At 36.2% G+C, this 14125-nt stretch overlaps 1 non-coding gene across 1 annotated transcript; it reads left to right on the top strand.

The window, feature by feature from the left end:
* Positions 1-12525: 12525 nt before the first annotated feature.
* LOC142449589 (small nucleolar RNA SNORA72) lies at positions 12526-12658 on the top strand. The gene has a single exon (XR_012784728.1). It is a non-coding gene; the product is annotated as a small nucleolar RNA SNORA72 (small nucleolar RNA).
* The last annotated feature ends 1467 nt before the right edge of the window (positions 12659-14125 follow it).

The raw sequence follows: 14125 nt of genomic DNA, 5'->3' as shown, positions 1-14125 counted from the left end.
TTCTTGTGTGTGAATGTGTGTGTGTGTGCGCGCGTGTGAATGTGTGTGCGTGCATATGAATGTGTGTGAATGTGTGTGTGCGTGTGTGCGTGTGTGAATGTGTGTGTGCGTGTGTGTGAATGTGTGTGTGCGTGTGCGCGTGTGTGAATGTGTGTGTATACACCTTTGAGATCATTGTGTAACAAATCAATACCATGGATCAAAGAGTCGTAGTTACTGGATTAATTCACCGTGTAATTTTACCTGCCACTATTTCCTGACTGTGTCTATAGGGCAAGTACATACAAGGGAATTGTGTTTGCTAAAGTCGTTGTTTTTATACTCCATATTGATTGCCCACAGAGCACGCAAAGTCTTTGAAAAGGAGCAAGAGGGCCCTTCTGTTAGTGTACTTATCTTGTTCATCAAATGTTTAAGACTAGGTCTCTTAGCACCAAGAATACCCTAGCCAAATCCAACACTCAGTTAGCAAATGAAAAATCAAATGGAATATTTTCTTAGTAGTTGGGAGCCTGTTGAAGTTGCCCGGGGAAAGCAAAATATGTGCAGATTCAGAAAAAGCAGCCGTTCCCTCAGAAAAATAAAATGTCACTACATAAAGAAAGAGCTTGAACAAATGACGGCTTGCTAATGAATGGCTTCACTTCCCCAATCACTAGGCCATTAGCACAATCAGCCAGTGCTATGAAGGCCACAGGAAGGTGTGCTTCCAGGCTTGGTTCAGTTCGGAGCTCGAGCTGCTGATTTGCAGCCATAAGTCGAGAGTGTCAGAGAACCTTTCCCAGGGCAGTTCCTCCCACACCATTCTCCATCAGCATCTTTCAAAATTCCTAGTGCTGCTAGTGCTGTCTGGTAAGCATTGGAATGCTAACCGCAAAGTCAGGGGTTCTGATCCACCAGCTGCTGTAGGAGAAGGATGAGGAGATATGCTTCCATAAAGATTCCCATCCTGGGAAACTCTACATAGGGCTACTAGGAGACTAAGTCAGCTTGATGGCTGTTGGCATCCATGGATTCCATACTGAACAATATTCTTTCCTTCCTTGAATATTATACTATGCACTTGCAAAACTAACCAAAGAAATCAGTTACAATAAGCAATGCCTGTGTAGGGCAAATGATTAAGTGCTGGCATACTAACCAAAAGTCTGCCAGTGAGAACTCCCTCAGAGGTGCCTTGGGAGTCAGGTATGAAGATCTGCTTCCCTTGAGGATGCCATGGGTCTGGATCAAGTTGACAACAACTGACAACAACGGATCAATCGTTGGAATCATTCAGCATTACTGAAAGCAGACAGCAACAAAAGCAGGATGCTTAGTACTGTCTCCCCCAAAATAAGACATCTTCCGAAAATAAGACCTATTTACAGTTTTGCCTCTTGCTGAAATATAAGGCATCCCCCCAAAAATAAGACCTCCCCGAAAATAAGGGTTTGGATTGTTATGATGATGTTCCAGAAGATGATGACATGATGGTCATTGAATAAATGAGTAAATGTGCCATAAATTGTTGTACATGGAAATAATGGTAGTAACAAGAAATTCTTGATACTGTTGGATTCACAGTTTGTCTGGTTATGCTGGTTTGTGATGACAACTACTACTGTTACAATATACAGGTAATAAATTTCCTTTTTTTGTTGTTCAACAATAAATGTGTACCCTTTTCTTCTTCATGGAAAAATAAGACATCCCCTGAAAATAAGACTTAGTGCATCTTTGGGAGCAAAAATTAATATAAGACACTGTCTTATTTTCAGGGAAACGGGGTATATAGATTTTTATTTTGGTTCATGGATGTCTCTTTATTGAATCACTTGGACCAATTGATTTACCCCTGCTGCACAGTATGGTCTTTAATATGGGTTATTTTCCCACCTTATTTTGGGAAAATAAGAGACAACAAAACCAATTCCAAGGGTATACTAATTCATGGAAAATAATTAGAAATGTGTGGTGACACTCCTAGAGCTAAAGGCCACATTTGCCCCACAGATCAACATATAGATTTGAAAGGTGATTGATATTTGCATTATGAACCAGCTTTTGAAACAAACGTGGCAGAATTCATATTCATATTTTTAGATATTGCCCTACTCTAGCTAAATACTGAAACATAATACTTCTATCATCATTTTACACTTGCTATTTATATCTACTATGCCTTCAGGAAGGATCCTTAGAGACGCAGTGGTTAAGGCACTTAGCTGCCAGCCACAGGGTCAGTGGTTCAAATTTACCACCTGCTCTGTGAGAGAAAGACGTGACAGCATACATTTCTTTAAAGATTTACAACCTTCTACTGAATAGCACAACGTGTCACTCTCTTCGAGGGGTGCTTGAACCAAAATTGACTGCACAGCAATGGGCTTAGTTTTAGTTTATGTATTCAGTGGAAGTTTCAATTAGAGCATATGTTAGATTCCGGAAACTGTACGAGTACTGTGTTTAAAGTATCAGTTCTGTGTACCATACATCTATTTCTGAAAATATATACCAGAATGAGAATTTTGGTTCACTGAAAAATCATTGATCAGATGAAGTAAAATGGAGTCTGCAATATTTGAACTACAAAAGAAAACAATATAATAATCAGTGAATATTGATTTTATATTAATATTTGGATTCACTGGAAAAAATACTTGGTGATTTTAGGGTAAGCTTGATTTATAGGAATTCCAATTTAATTTAGGTTACATAAAAATTTAGTGATCATGAAGTATGGTATAATCTTAATTAATATCTTTCTGCTTACAAAAAGATATACACGTCTCTACTTGGAAAATATTTTAGCTTTCAAAAATTTACAGGACCAGTTGATTCTACTTCCTAAGAAGTTAGAAAATTTATTTTCCAATTTTTAATAACATTCATCTAAATAATGTGTAAGCAAGCAATAAATATATATATATTTGTTAATAAAATTTGGAACATGGAATAGTTTAAACAAAAACATATTCATTTGCTGGTAAGCTTAAGAGTTTTGACACATTGGAGTTCACATCCTAAATCTTTCTCTTTATTTCATTCACTGAAATTTTCTTAACTATTGTAACCCCATTTTTCTAAGTGGGAAAAGGCTTTATTGTAATAATGACATGAATCATATAATAGATGGAAAATATTGCTGGGGTGACTGATGGATAGTAAAGGCTCAATGAATAATTGCTATGAAATAACCGAATGCCTGATGGACAACATACTTGGCCATTATCTAAGAGTTTAGAATATGAATTCAAAAAGAGAAACCTCAGAAGAAAAGATGGGAAGTCTCCTTCCAGAGAGTTTGCAGTGAGTAAATGGTAATGATCTCTTTCTTTTAATTTAGTCGATGCATGCATTTCCAGTCAACATGTACTAGATGCAAATCAGGCTTCAGGTACTCTGTCATGTACTTAACGTTGGACAAGAACACCTTCAGAAAGAGCTAGAAGGTACTGGCACTTTGAAACGGACCAAAAAAAACCAACTCTGAGACTCTAAGGAATATCACATTGTATTAATAGCATCTACTGATAAAAGAAACATAGTCAATTTATAGGCACACAGAGAATGTTAGTAAATCTTCAGTGTCTGTCTTGAAAAGAAGCAAATTGTCATGTAAACCAGAGCTTAACTATGAGAGTAAATGGTGTTAGTGACGTAAAACTGAGTTTCATTTCCTGGAATCTGTTATAAGCTTAGTGCAGTCTGTCCACACAGATATTTGGTTGTTGTTGTTGGCTGTCTTTGGGTCAGTTCCAGCTCATGACAACATTGCATGACGGAGACGACAAGGTTGCTTGGTCCTGGGACCATGCAGCGTATCTGCAGGTAGAAGTATAGAGAGAGTAGTCGCGGTCAAATCTCAAATCCCCAAATTGTCTAAGATCTTTATCTCCACAGATTTCTATCTGTTTGTTTGTTTGCTTGTTTTTTCAATAAAGGTAGATCCTTCTCTGAAGTCTGCTTCCTATTTGCATCATCTATAAGGTTTGGTGTTTCTTCCTGCGCTTGGACCTAAACTCGGGTCAGCTCCCCTTGTCACCTCCATAGCACAGTCAGAAAGGCGGAGGGAAAGTTGAGGGTGACATATCCCAAACCTGCAAGTAGAGCAGTCACCAAATGTGGAAGCTCGATCAAGCCAACCGAATTAACCAGTCCCAGACTTGCGTCTTTTTGATGACCTATTCCCCTCAAAAGTTCTGTGGTGGTGTTCGTTTGTGGCTCTGTTCCTCATTATGTCTGCCTCAGCTTACTGCCCTAAAGAGAGGAGGGATATAGAGGTGCTAATCCATGAAGCAAAAATTCCCAGTGATTTACTCCAGAACGAAAGGGAGAGATTTTTTCCCTCTCCTAGCTCCTCTGCAAGTACTCTCCTTGATAAAGCACAGCCCATAGGTGGGCAGGGACACATGCTGGCAGATCCAAAGGCAAGCCTATGGATTTTTTTTTTCTTATATGGTTTAGATAATCCAAATACAGTAGAGAATTTCTTCTTCCTCTATTATATACATATAAGATCAATATATTGCATGATGCCAGTAGGAAAATAAATGAACAATTTATAATCATGATTATCTCCTCAAATATAAATATTAGCCATCACAAGGTAACACCAGTAAGAAAGTCTATAATTGGTGTTTGTGGAATTACACATGGAGACAGATTTTTTTTAATCTCTTTTGCTTATTCCTGAAAGGATGATCCTCTACAGAAGTATTTAGCGAGGTCTTCCCATCCCAGTTAGAAGAATGGTAACCAGGATCCCTTCTCAGTCACCCTAATCTCCATTTGCACCCTTGAACACTCTTTCTTTCTCTCTCTCTTTCTTTCTTTCTTTCTTTCTTTCTTTCTTTCTTTCTTTCTTTCTTTCTTTCTTTCTTTCTTTCTTTCTTTCTTTCTTTCTTTCAAGGAGGTGGCCCTGGCTTTCAGGAAAAAGTTATCATGCTCCATGCCAGGCTTGCGGTCATGGTCTGCCAGCCTTGTGCTGTAAGTGAAAACGGTACTAAGACCCACAGGCAGCTCTTCTTGCTCGCTCGTTTGCTGTGCAGCAGTGCGACCTGGTGGAGGGAGAGGAGCCCGCCAGTGAAACCACCCAGCGCCTCCGAGAAGGCGCTGGGCCAGATTGTGTTCTTTGAAAATTCATGCCAAACTCATCTGGTGCGTTATTTCACGTCTGCCAGTGGAAAAATAAGATAAAGCGAAAAAGCACACTATACAACGTCTTCTACGTGTGAAAACAGGTGCTATCATAAACTAGGGGGGAAGTTAGAACTAACAACTCGAAGGAATACCTTTGGGGTAGACTTTCCACTTTCCACGATGTTAATATTCGAAAGACTGAAACAGCTGTCCCCAGTAAAACACGCGGACAAGTTATACCTCGTTTATTTGGAGTTCCTTATGAGAGACACTACTTTCTCTAGTCCAGGAGCTGTGTCTGTGGGCATCTCTTCCCCCAAGCACAGTTTGGCCAGGTGACTATATATTTACATAATATATATACTAAAAAGTTATTAGAAAAATCCCTTAGCTTTTGCTTTCATTTTCCCATGAACTTTTGAAACCCAACATATGTATGAAAAGAGATAAATTATATGTAGAGACATATATATTACACATACGCACAAAACAAACAGCAAAATATGCTCATTAAATGGTAATTTAGAAAAGAAAATGTGGTTTTGGTTCCTATGCACATTAATGTCAATATGGCTGAATAAAAACACAGTATTCGTGTCATTTACTTATTATTATAAGAAGAAAAAAACAGAAATCACTCAGGCTGACATTTGAAGGCAGCTCCTAGAAGCAAAACTCTTAATAATTGTTCCTTCACGTTGCTTTGCGTGGCTTTATTTCTTCTGTTAAGTCATTAAGCCAGCTCATTTTATCACTGTTGTCTTGCACCCACTAAGTTTTAAGTGGACTTAAAAATACATGCTTTAAAATAAAACATGTAAATGTGGAAATCTGAACTACACAGAGGAAACGAAAATTACCTTCTATGAAGCCATGCATAAAACTTGAACAGTTTTCCTTTGACGGAATGTGGTGGAAGAGACATCATTCACTCCTCTTGTTTATAGGATATGCTATGCTAAGAATTAAACGTAATTTAGTGAGACAATAAAATCTTCTCCACTATTGTGCTGTTGTGTTTGGGATGGATTTGGGATGATTAAATGAGTAAATCACACAGATCTGAAACATTTTTTTCTCCTTTCCTTCTTGCCTCCCCTCCCTTTTTTTTCCACCTCCTTAGATGGCATCTTGATCGTGTATGCACTGTGAACACAAAAGGCCTATAGGTCAGACCTGAAATTATAGCTAAACCTCAACTCCTGAGGTACACAGGCTGTTTATATCGATGAAAATTTATGATCTCTATACCCTAAATCCCTGGCCTCTCTTTTACATTGACTTCTTTACTATTTGCTGCTTTATTTTATGGTGATCCCTTGCCCTCTATAAATATATCACGGTTACTTAACCCCAGATCCCACCCCCAGCCTTCAGGACTTCAGAGAGGATCTATTTGTTACTTATTCTGCTACTGGGTATTGCATAATCCTACACATTAGCAGCTATGATTTTATAGCAGCTAACATTTTCCAAATTCTCATCATCTCTCTTGACTGCGACCCTCTACCTGCTCAATCACACCAGTCTTAGAACTGTTGTTTGGGGATTGTGCTGAAGAAGTTTTTGTTGTTTTTTTTCCTTTCCTTACACTCATACAATGATTGAAGTATTTTCTATCAAATATTTATCTGTAGAAATTGAATCAATTTAAATGTAAAAAAGTTCATTTAGTTTAGCTTAATTGCTTTGTGTTGCATTAAATAAAAATTTTAAAAACGCATAACACGCTGACCTGATCTTAACAACATGCCACTGAGTAATTAAAGCTTTCCCTGGGTTAAATTCTAATAATTATCTTGTTTTGCCTGAACTACTTATTTGAGTTCAAAAAATAAAGCCAGAAAATAATAAGGGATTATAGATTTGCAAAAGCCATTGTCTGATGTTAAAATTGTTAAGAAATATGAGTCAGTATTATGCAAATTCTGACCTAATCCCAGCAGCATTCTGGTAGGTAATTGTATTTTTCCTTTAAAGGAGGACAGACCCTACAATAATTACGTCTTGTTAGTGTCCACATTGCTACATTTTTGATTTATGTATTTTTCTGGGAGTTGACAGATAAGCAAGAAAAATGGACATATTATAAACTAATAAAAATAAATAATATCAGAATCTGCCTAGCAGCAGTCTACATTGGGAAGTTAAATCAATGCACTAATCACACAATTTTTGAGCAAAACAGTTTGTACTAATTTTTTAATGACATATATCAAACAAGTAAATATTAAAATTTCAATATATGTGTTTGGGTTATTTCTAAAGTAAATCATTAAATACAATAAACCAAAATCACTTTTGTTGTGTTTTCTTTTCTGATATGCTTAGGCAGTTATGACATTTTTAATATCTCCCCATAACTGGCAATAAGTAACCATCTTGAGACAGCATTTCTTGGGTTTTTTCCCCCAAATAATAGTGCTTAATGGAAAATTTACATAATGCTCTCTTTTCAGAGTTTTGTTCATTTATTTTTCATTATTTAAATGTTGCTTTTTGAATCTTTGTAATATTTCCTATTAAATACCAGGAAAAGTATGAAAATTTCAGGCTACGACAGAACTTGTGCTAAGTGCTGCTACACTCTATTATACCACACACTGGTCAGATTGATGACGGGAATGCAACATCCATGAACTTAGGGTTTTGTAGAATCTTGCAAATGAGATTATGTAGCATGAAAACCAAAAATTACTGAACTATGGCTACTAAACTTTCAAGTGTAAGCACTTTATAACCTCACTTTTTGTTGGTATAAGCATTGTTATTACTATTACTTTCTATCAGGTCAATCTCAACTCAAGCTTATCCTGAAATATAACTTGAACTTTGCAAACACATATTTCAAGAGCAATCTATCCAATGGCAAAGATTGATTAATTATTTCTCTTCATTTTACTATTTCATTAATAAAAACCAAGTCATTTTATTTTGATATTAAAGTACCAATAGTTTTCTACTACTAGAATCATTTGGATCTCATAATGGAGCTGCATAAGCTTATTTTTAGATACCAGTTGAGAAGAGATAATTTTTCCCATTACTTGTATAATGATAACCAACATAATCCCAGAAAGCATTCCTCCCTTCCACAAGGAATTGAAATGAATTGTACACTAGCTACTCCCCATGAATTTATCAACCTAGAAATAAATATTCCCATAAATGTGTAAAATTTAACAAACCAATCTGTGACTTGCGACTTTTGTAAAAAATTAAGTCTAGTTGAGGATCACGCCTTTCTTGTTAACAAACAAACAATAAAGAAAATAGTGAGCCTCGTTTTAGCCAGCCAACTTTTACACAGTCATGTTTGAAGCATAATTAAAGATCTGGTAGCTCATATTCACCCTTTATCTTCTATACATATCTCTAATCAGACAGGGTGAGATCACAAGTTTATAAATGCCTACTTTAATGTGTGCCATTGTTGAACTATTCAGTCACAGAGAATTCTAAAATTGACAGAGGCAATTTTATACTACATAGATTGATAGAACGATAGAATGTGTCTATGATTAAGTCAATGGATAGCTCTCATGGTTAAGTGCTTGACTACTAGACAAAGAGTTGGTGATTCAAGGCCACCTAGAAGTTCCCTTTATGCTCTACTGCAACAAAAAAAGTTAGAACAAAAATACTGTCACAGGGTCAATTTCACCCATAGAAACTTCTGCTAGCAGAACGGTTGGGAGGTAGGTTTGAACTGCTGATCTTGTGGTTAGTAGGCTAATACTAACCCAACTGTGCCACCCGTGTGTCTCCCTCTGCCACAGCGCATCCTAAGATACTGTTCTTGCAAAATGATTGTTTTTGTTTGCATACACTTTTGCCACTAGACAACTTCTAAATCCAAGTGTATGGCTCTATCATTTGATAGAGAACTGGTGGGGTACCATGCGCTTTCACATATAGTATTTTCTCTGTTTGGTACACTTTTCCTTCACAAAAGAGAAAGTGGAAAGCATGTTATATAATTAGAGGCATGACAGCATAAGTGCTTGAATGCATATGTTCTTGAATGGTGTAGAGGATGACACAGACAAATTTAAGTAATATATTTAAATATATGTTTAATGCTCTGAGCTAAATATTTCATATCTTATTATGTCATTTGGTGGCCACAAAACATCGCAAGTAAATATGGCATCTGCTTGTAACAGATGAAACTGAAATCCAGCATCTAATACTTTTTCCAGGGTTTCACAGCCCAAATTTGGACCTTTGTTAGTTTGATGAACATGAGAATTAAGGGCCCTGAATTATTTAAATTAACACATATTATCTGATTAAATTAAGAAGTGGATTATTTTCAAAATGATACCAAATGTTCACAAAATTGACTACACTTAGAACATAAGGGGAAAAAGAGGGAGGAACTGCCCGCAATCTTGAAATAGAACAGTAGAGAGATCATGTGCCACAACATGGAAAGAATAAAACAAAATATTTTCCATTCTTGCTCCCTGTGATCATGTTTCAAATTCAATTGACCACCTTAGACCGCCTTTTCTGGGAGATCTCCCTCATTGTAGACCAACCATCCACAGGAAAGGAAGAAACAAAGAAATAAAAGGGAAGAAATTATTCCAACAGAAAACCAAATGGACAAAAGAAGTGGAAATGAGAGCAGAGCAGCGCCCCCAAAATGAATCAATAAATGAAGACTAACAAGTGAAACAAAAACGCAGAGAAATAAATATCGACAGTTTATCATTTTACACTTGTTCTCAGGAAGGTGTGTCTACATCGGACAACCCAGCTCTTCCGAGCAATGGCTGCAAATGCCATCAGAGCTGCACAGAGAAGTCCACTAACAATAGACAGACTCGGGGAAATTTCCAGATTGTCTAAATGCTGTGGACTGTTGAGGTCTTTGTTTTTCATTTTTTTCAACAAATAAATAACTATGGGCAACAACGATAACTAAAATAAGGCTGTGAGGTAAAAAAGATAATGCATAGATGAAATTTGGGAAGGCAAGTGTTATAATTAAGAATAATAAAGTACAAATCTGCAACTTTAACAAGTTTCTTTCTTGTATCAGAAGACAGCTACATTAGGGAGACTGAGTTTACTACACAGTAGTTCTGCTGAGCTCAAGGTCAGCTGTGGAAACCCCCCACGTGGCTCCAGCGAAGCAAACCAGGACCTTCCCATGCTTTTTACAGCCGCAGTCTCCAAACCTCACTGGGGCAGTTCGTGGCTGCCCTGGGGTCTCACTGTGCGTCGGCGTCTACTCGACTGCAGTCAGTGAGCTTTTTAGAGCGATATATTATATTTTGAATCAGGCTGCTAAGTTCACGGTCAGCAGGGTGAACGCACCAACTGGTTTCTCTGCTGGAGAAGGAGGAGACGGGGAGGTTGTTCTCTGTCCTACAGTTGCGGGGAGTTTGAATTGACTTTCTGACAGTGAGTTTGGTTTCTAAGAGTTATAGGTTTCGATATGGGTGCAATTCCTTCTCTATGACAATATCTTCCATTTACCCCCTCCAAGTTCACACCCTACCACCTTAAAATTGCTGTTTTCTTAATTCATCCCATCGGAATCAATTTATATCTTCCATGTGGTCTTCTTCAAATAGTCTTTAAAATGGGAAACGTTGTCTTCTATCAGGAAATTTCCCCCTGAATAACTTGAATGGCAGTCATCCACATTGTGGAGTAAACTCTTAAAAATCCGACCTGGGCACAGTCTTGTGTTTAGTTCAAATTTAGTACAGAATAGGCCATTAAGAAATATTTAAATGTATTAAATACATTAAATATTCAAATATTTAAATGTATTAAATATAACAGGAGAACAAATTGTCACAAATGCTGTCTGGAGTTGGACAATTATTGTTGACAATGAGTCTTTTTAACTAACCTGTTCAAGAGCCCATTTTCATATACGACATGTTCAATATGGAAAGAAAGGGTGTCTTATCACGTTTAATAATCATTTTGTGAATCTCTTCACTTACACATAAGACAAGAGGCCCACATAAAGAAGAAATTCCAAGCAAGCATTGAAGTATATGAAACAACTAAATCACGCATAACTTTAGTGAACAAAGAAGTTTTGCATTGCATTTTTTAAAAATTGCAAATCTTTGAACCAAAGACTATAATGGTAAATGAGCTTATGTCTTTAATAGAGCTCTGGGAAAGGTTACATTGTCAAAGGAGTGACTTCAATTATATGCCATTTATGCTTTGAAGTGGAACAAATCAAAAGTCAATAAAGGCTATGAAACAGAAGTGATATATTCAGCTTTGTCTACCTTTGAAAATTATTTGGTGAATGCAATTTCAAGGAGGAATTATTTTTGCCTTTTAGAAAATTTCAAGAAAGAGTGCATTTTATTTTGAGAGTTAATTACCTGGAAGTTCTAATTCCAAATTCCTTAAATTCATTTTAAAAACCCCGACCATAATAAAAGTATATGACAAGGATTGTAATATGATGTGATTCAAGTCCCACTCCCATCAAACACTGGCTATTTAAATAGTTGAGGTCACTTACTTTTTCATTTTGTTCCTCAGCTAGAAAACTGGTTTATGATGTTGTCTTTACAGAACTGTTGTGCAAGTTAAATAGCATAACATAATTTTAAAATATCCAGATTAGCACAGTCATCTAGCTATGACCATTGTTACACAGGGTAACAACTAGCCACTAGAGGCTACAAAGATGCATTGTAAGTGTACAGCATGTTAGATCTCAAATAATATGGAAAAAAGAATGTACTGTATTTCATTATAAGCATTTTATATCAAAAACATGCTGAAGTTAACCTATGTTGGGAACATGTCATTACAATTCATTTGAATTATTAATTTGCCATTTTTCAAACCATGAAGATTACATAACATAAAATTTAGATAGCTCCGTAGATTACAATATATTTCAATATATAGCATTTATTTTACAAAAGACCTGATATATATACTAGGTGCTTAAGTGGAACATTAATTATTTGGCAGTAGTGCCATATATTTCTATCTTTAATTTCAGATCCGTCCTCCGAGTTCTGGGAGTTCTTCAGAAGCTCAGTGAAGATGTATCACAGAGAGACTTGATTCTCTTGAAAAAGTTTAGAAACAAAGGAGCTTTGATTGGCAGAATCATCTGCATCTCTGCAAAGGAACTCTGTTTGACGCTGTCCAGGGACTAATGTGGAGGAAGGAGGAGGAAGAAAAGATCAAGACATAAGGACTTCACTTAAATTTCAAATGAATCATCTATGTGAAGCTTATCTCTCAGATTTACTTTACAGATTTTTTTAGAAAAGACAATTATATTTAACACTTTGATAGACACGGAAATAACTTGAAGCATATCAACACTTGTTTGGTATATACTTGCATGTTTTCCAAGAAAACACCCTTTGAGCACTGTGAAAAAGGAATACTGTGTGAATATTCTCGCTGTCCTGGTTTTGTGGTATCCACGTCAGGCTAAACATCCGCTACATTAAGGCCCTGCATGTGTCCCCAAGCTGAGTTTTTTTCCCTGAGCCTGGTTTCATAAATGCTGGTGATGAGTGAAAAAAAAAAGAAATATTATTTAGTATGAACATTGATAAAAGTGACTTTAAACCCAAGTACAATTATTGATACAAAGCAATCTAAATATGTTTCATCTGTCTACTTAGACCTTACCTCACTGTTCATTTTATCATCTCCTGCAAGACTGCGGAAGCATCGTTTCGATATGCCTCTCACGTTTTACTGTTTTTAGCTTCGAGTTATAGTAAGCTAACCCTTTTCAGTTAAGAATTGGTATGCAGTTCATCTTGCATCCAACACTAAATTTAATACAAGGTCATAGGAATTAGACACATTCACACACACAAAAATTAGATAAGTGCATGAATTATTTAATGCCAATGTAAAATAAACTTTCCATCATTAAATAATCTAATTTATTAATAATCCTGAGTCTGCTAACTAAAATGGAAATCTTACCAATTCCATGTAATTCTGAAGTATTCATGATTTGTCAATATCAACCAGATTAAGAAATCCAAAATGCCCCCTCTATTTTACTTGATGCCTGAGAATCAAGAGCTGAAAATGTAATTACTCATTTAAATCATGATTTATTTTTGCCGTTGTCATTTTGTTTTGCTTTCCTTCTCCACCCCCTGACCTACCTAATGAAGTTCACCTGCACCTCATGTAGAGTTGTAGGAGCATTCTACTTAAAATATAATAATAATAATAATAACCCAACTGGGTTGTCCCTATCCAATATAACCTTATAGATTGCCTAATCTTCAAAAGACATTTCATTAGGTCACATTTTTGATGTGCATTGTGCAAGCACAGTATTTGTACTGTAGTATTCATGCTAAAATACATATTCACATGACAGCCCATAATATCCTTGAAACAGCCATTACAGTCTGTCAAATAAATAATGCGCATTTTAAAGATGGTCTTTATGTCGATGACTCTCCTGCATTTTCATGAGGCACATTTTTCTTTTATTCTTTGGGGAAGAAAAGCACACAAAGGAAATGAACACGCAGGAAAAGATGTGAAGGTAACAGTGACACGGGCCAGAAAATTCAGGCATCTTTTCGTTTAGTGTCTTGCTGTACAATGGCTTCACCATTTTCCTCCCTGTTATATATTAAAAAAACGACTTATAGAGATCGCATTGCCTTCCGTAACCTTCCACATGTGAGCATTAGAAAACGAAAATATTTTAGTTTGCATATTTTTGCAACATGAATTCAATTTTGCCTTAATAAAGTGACTTTTTCTCTCTCAAAAATCTCAATTTTTGGCAAAGGCTGTACTCTTATATCACCAAATTGATTGCTCTAATTTCTCTCGTCTATAACATGTGCATTTCTATGTATACTGACTTCACAAACCAGTTAACTGCATATATTCAGTTGTATATATGTAAATGTATAGTCCTCAGTTTTTCTTTGATCCTTAGTGGTAGATATACATATATGGCTTGTGAAAAAAATAGGGGAAGTGAAAAGTGATTTATTAT

This window comes from Tenrec ecaudatus, chromosome 5, assembly GCF_050624435.1.
Source record: "Tenrec ecaudatus isolate mTenEca1 chromosome 5, mTenEca1.hap1, whole genome shotgun sequence".
NCBI lineage: Eukaryota > Metazoa > Chordata > Mammalia > Afrosoricida > Tenrecidae > Tenrec > Tenrec ecaudatus.
Note: the sequence above shows the minus strand (reverse complement) of the source record. Positions and strands in the feature narration are given on the sequence as shown.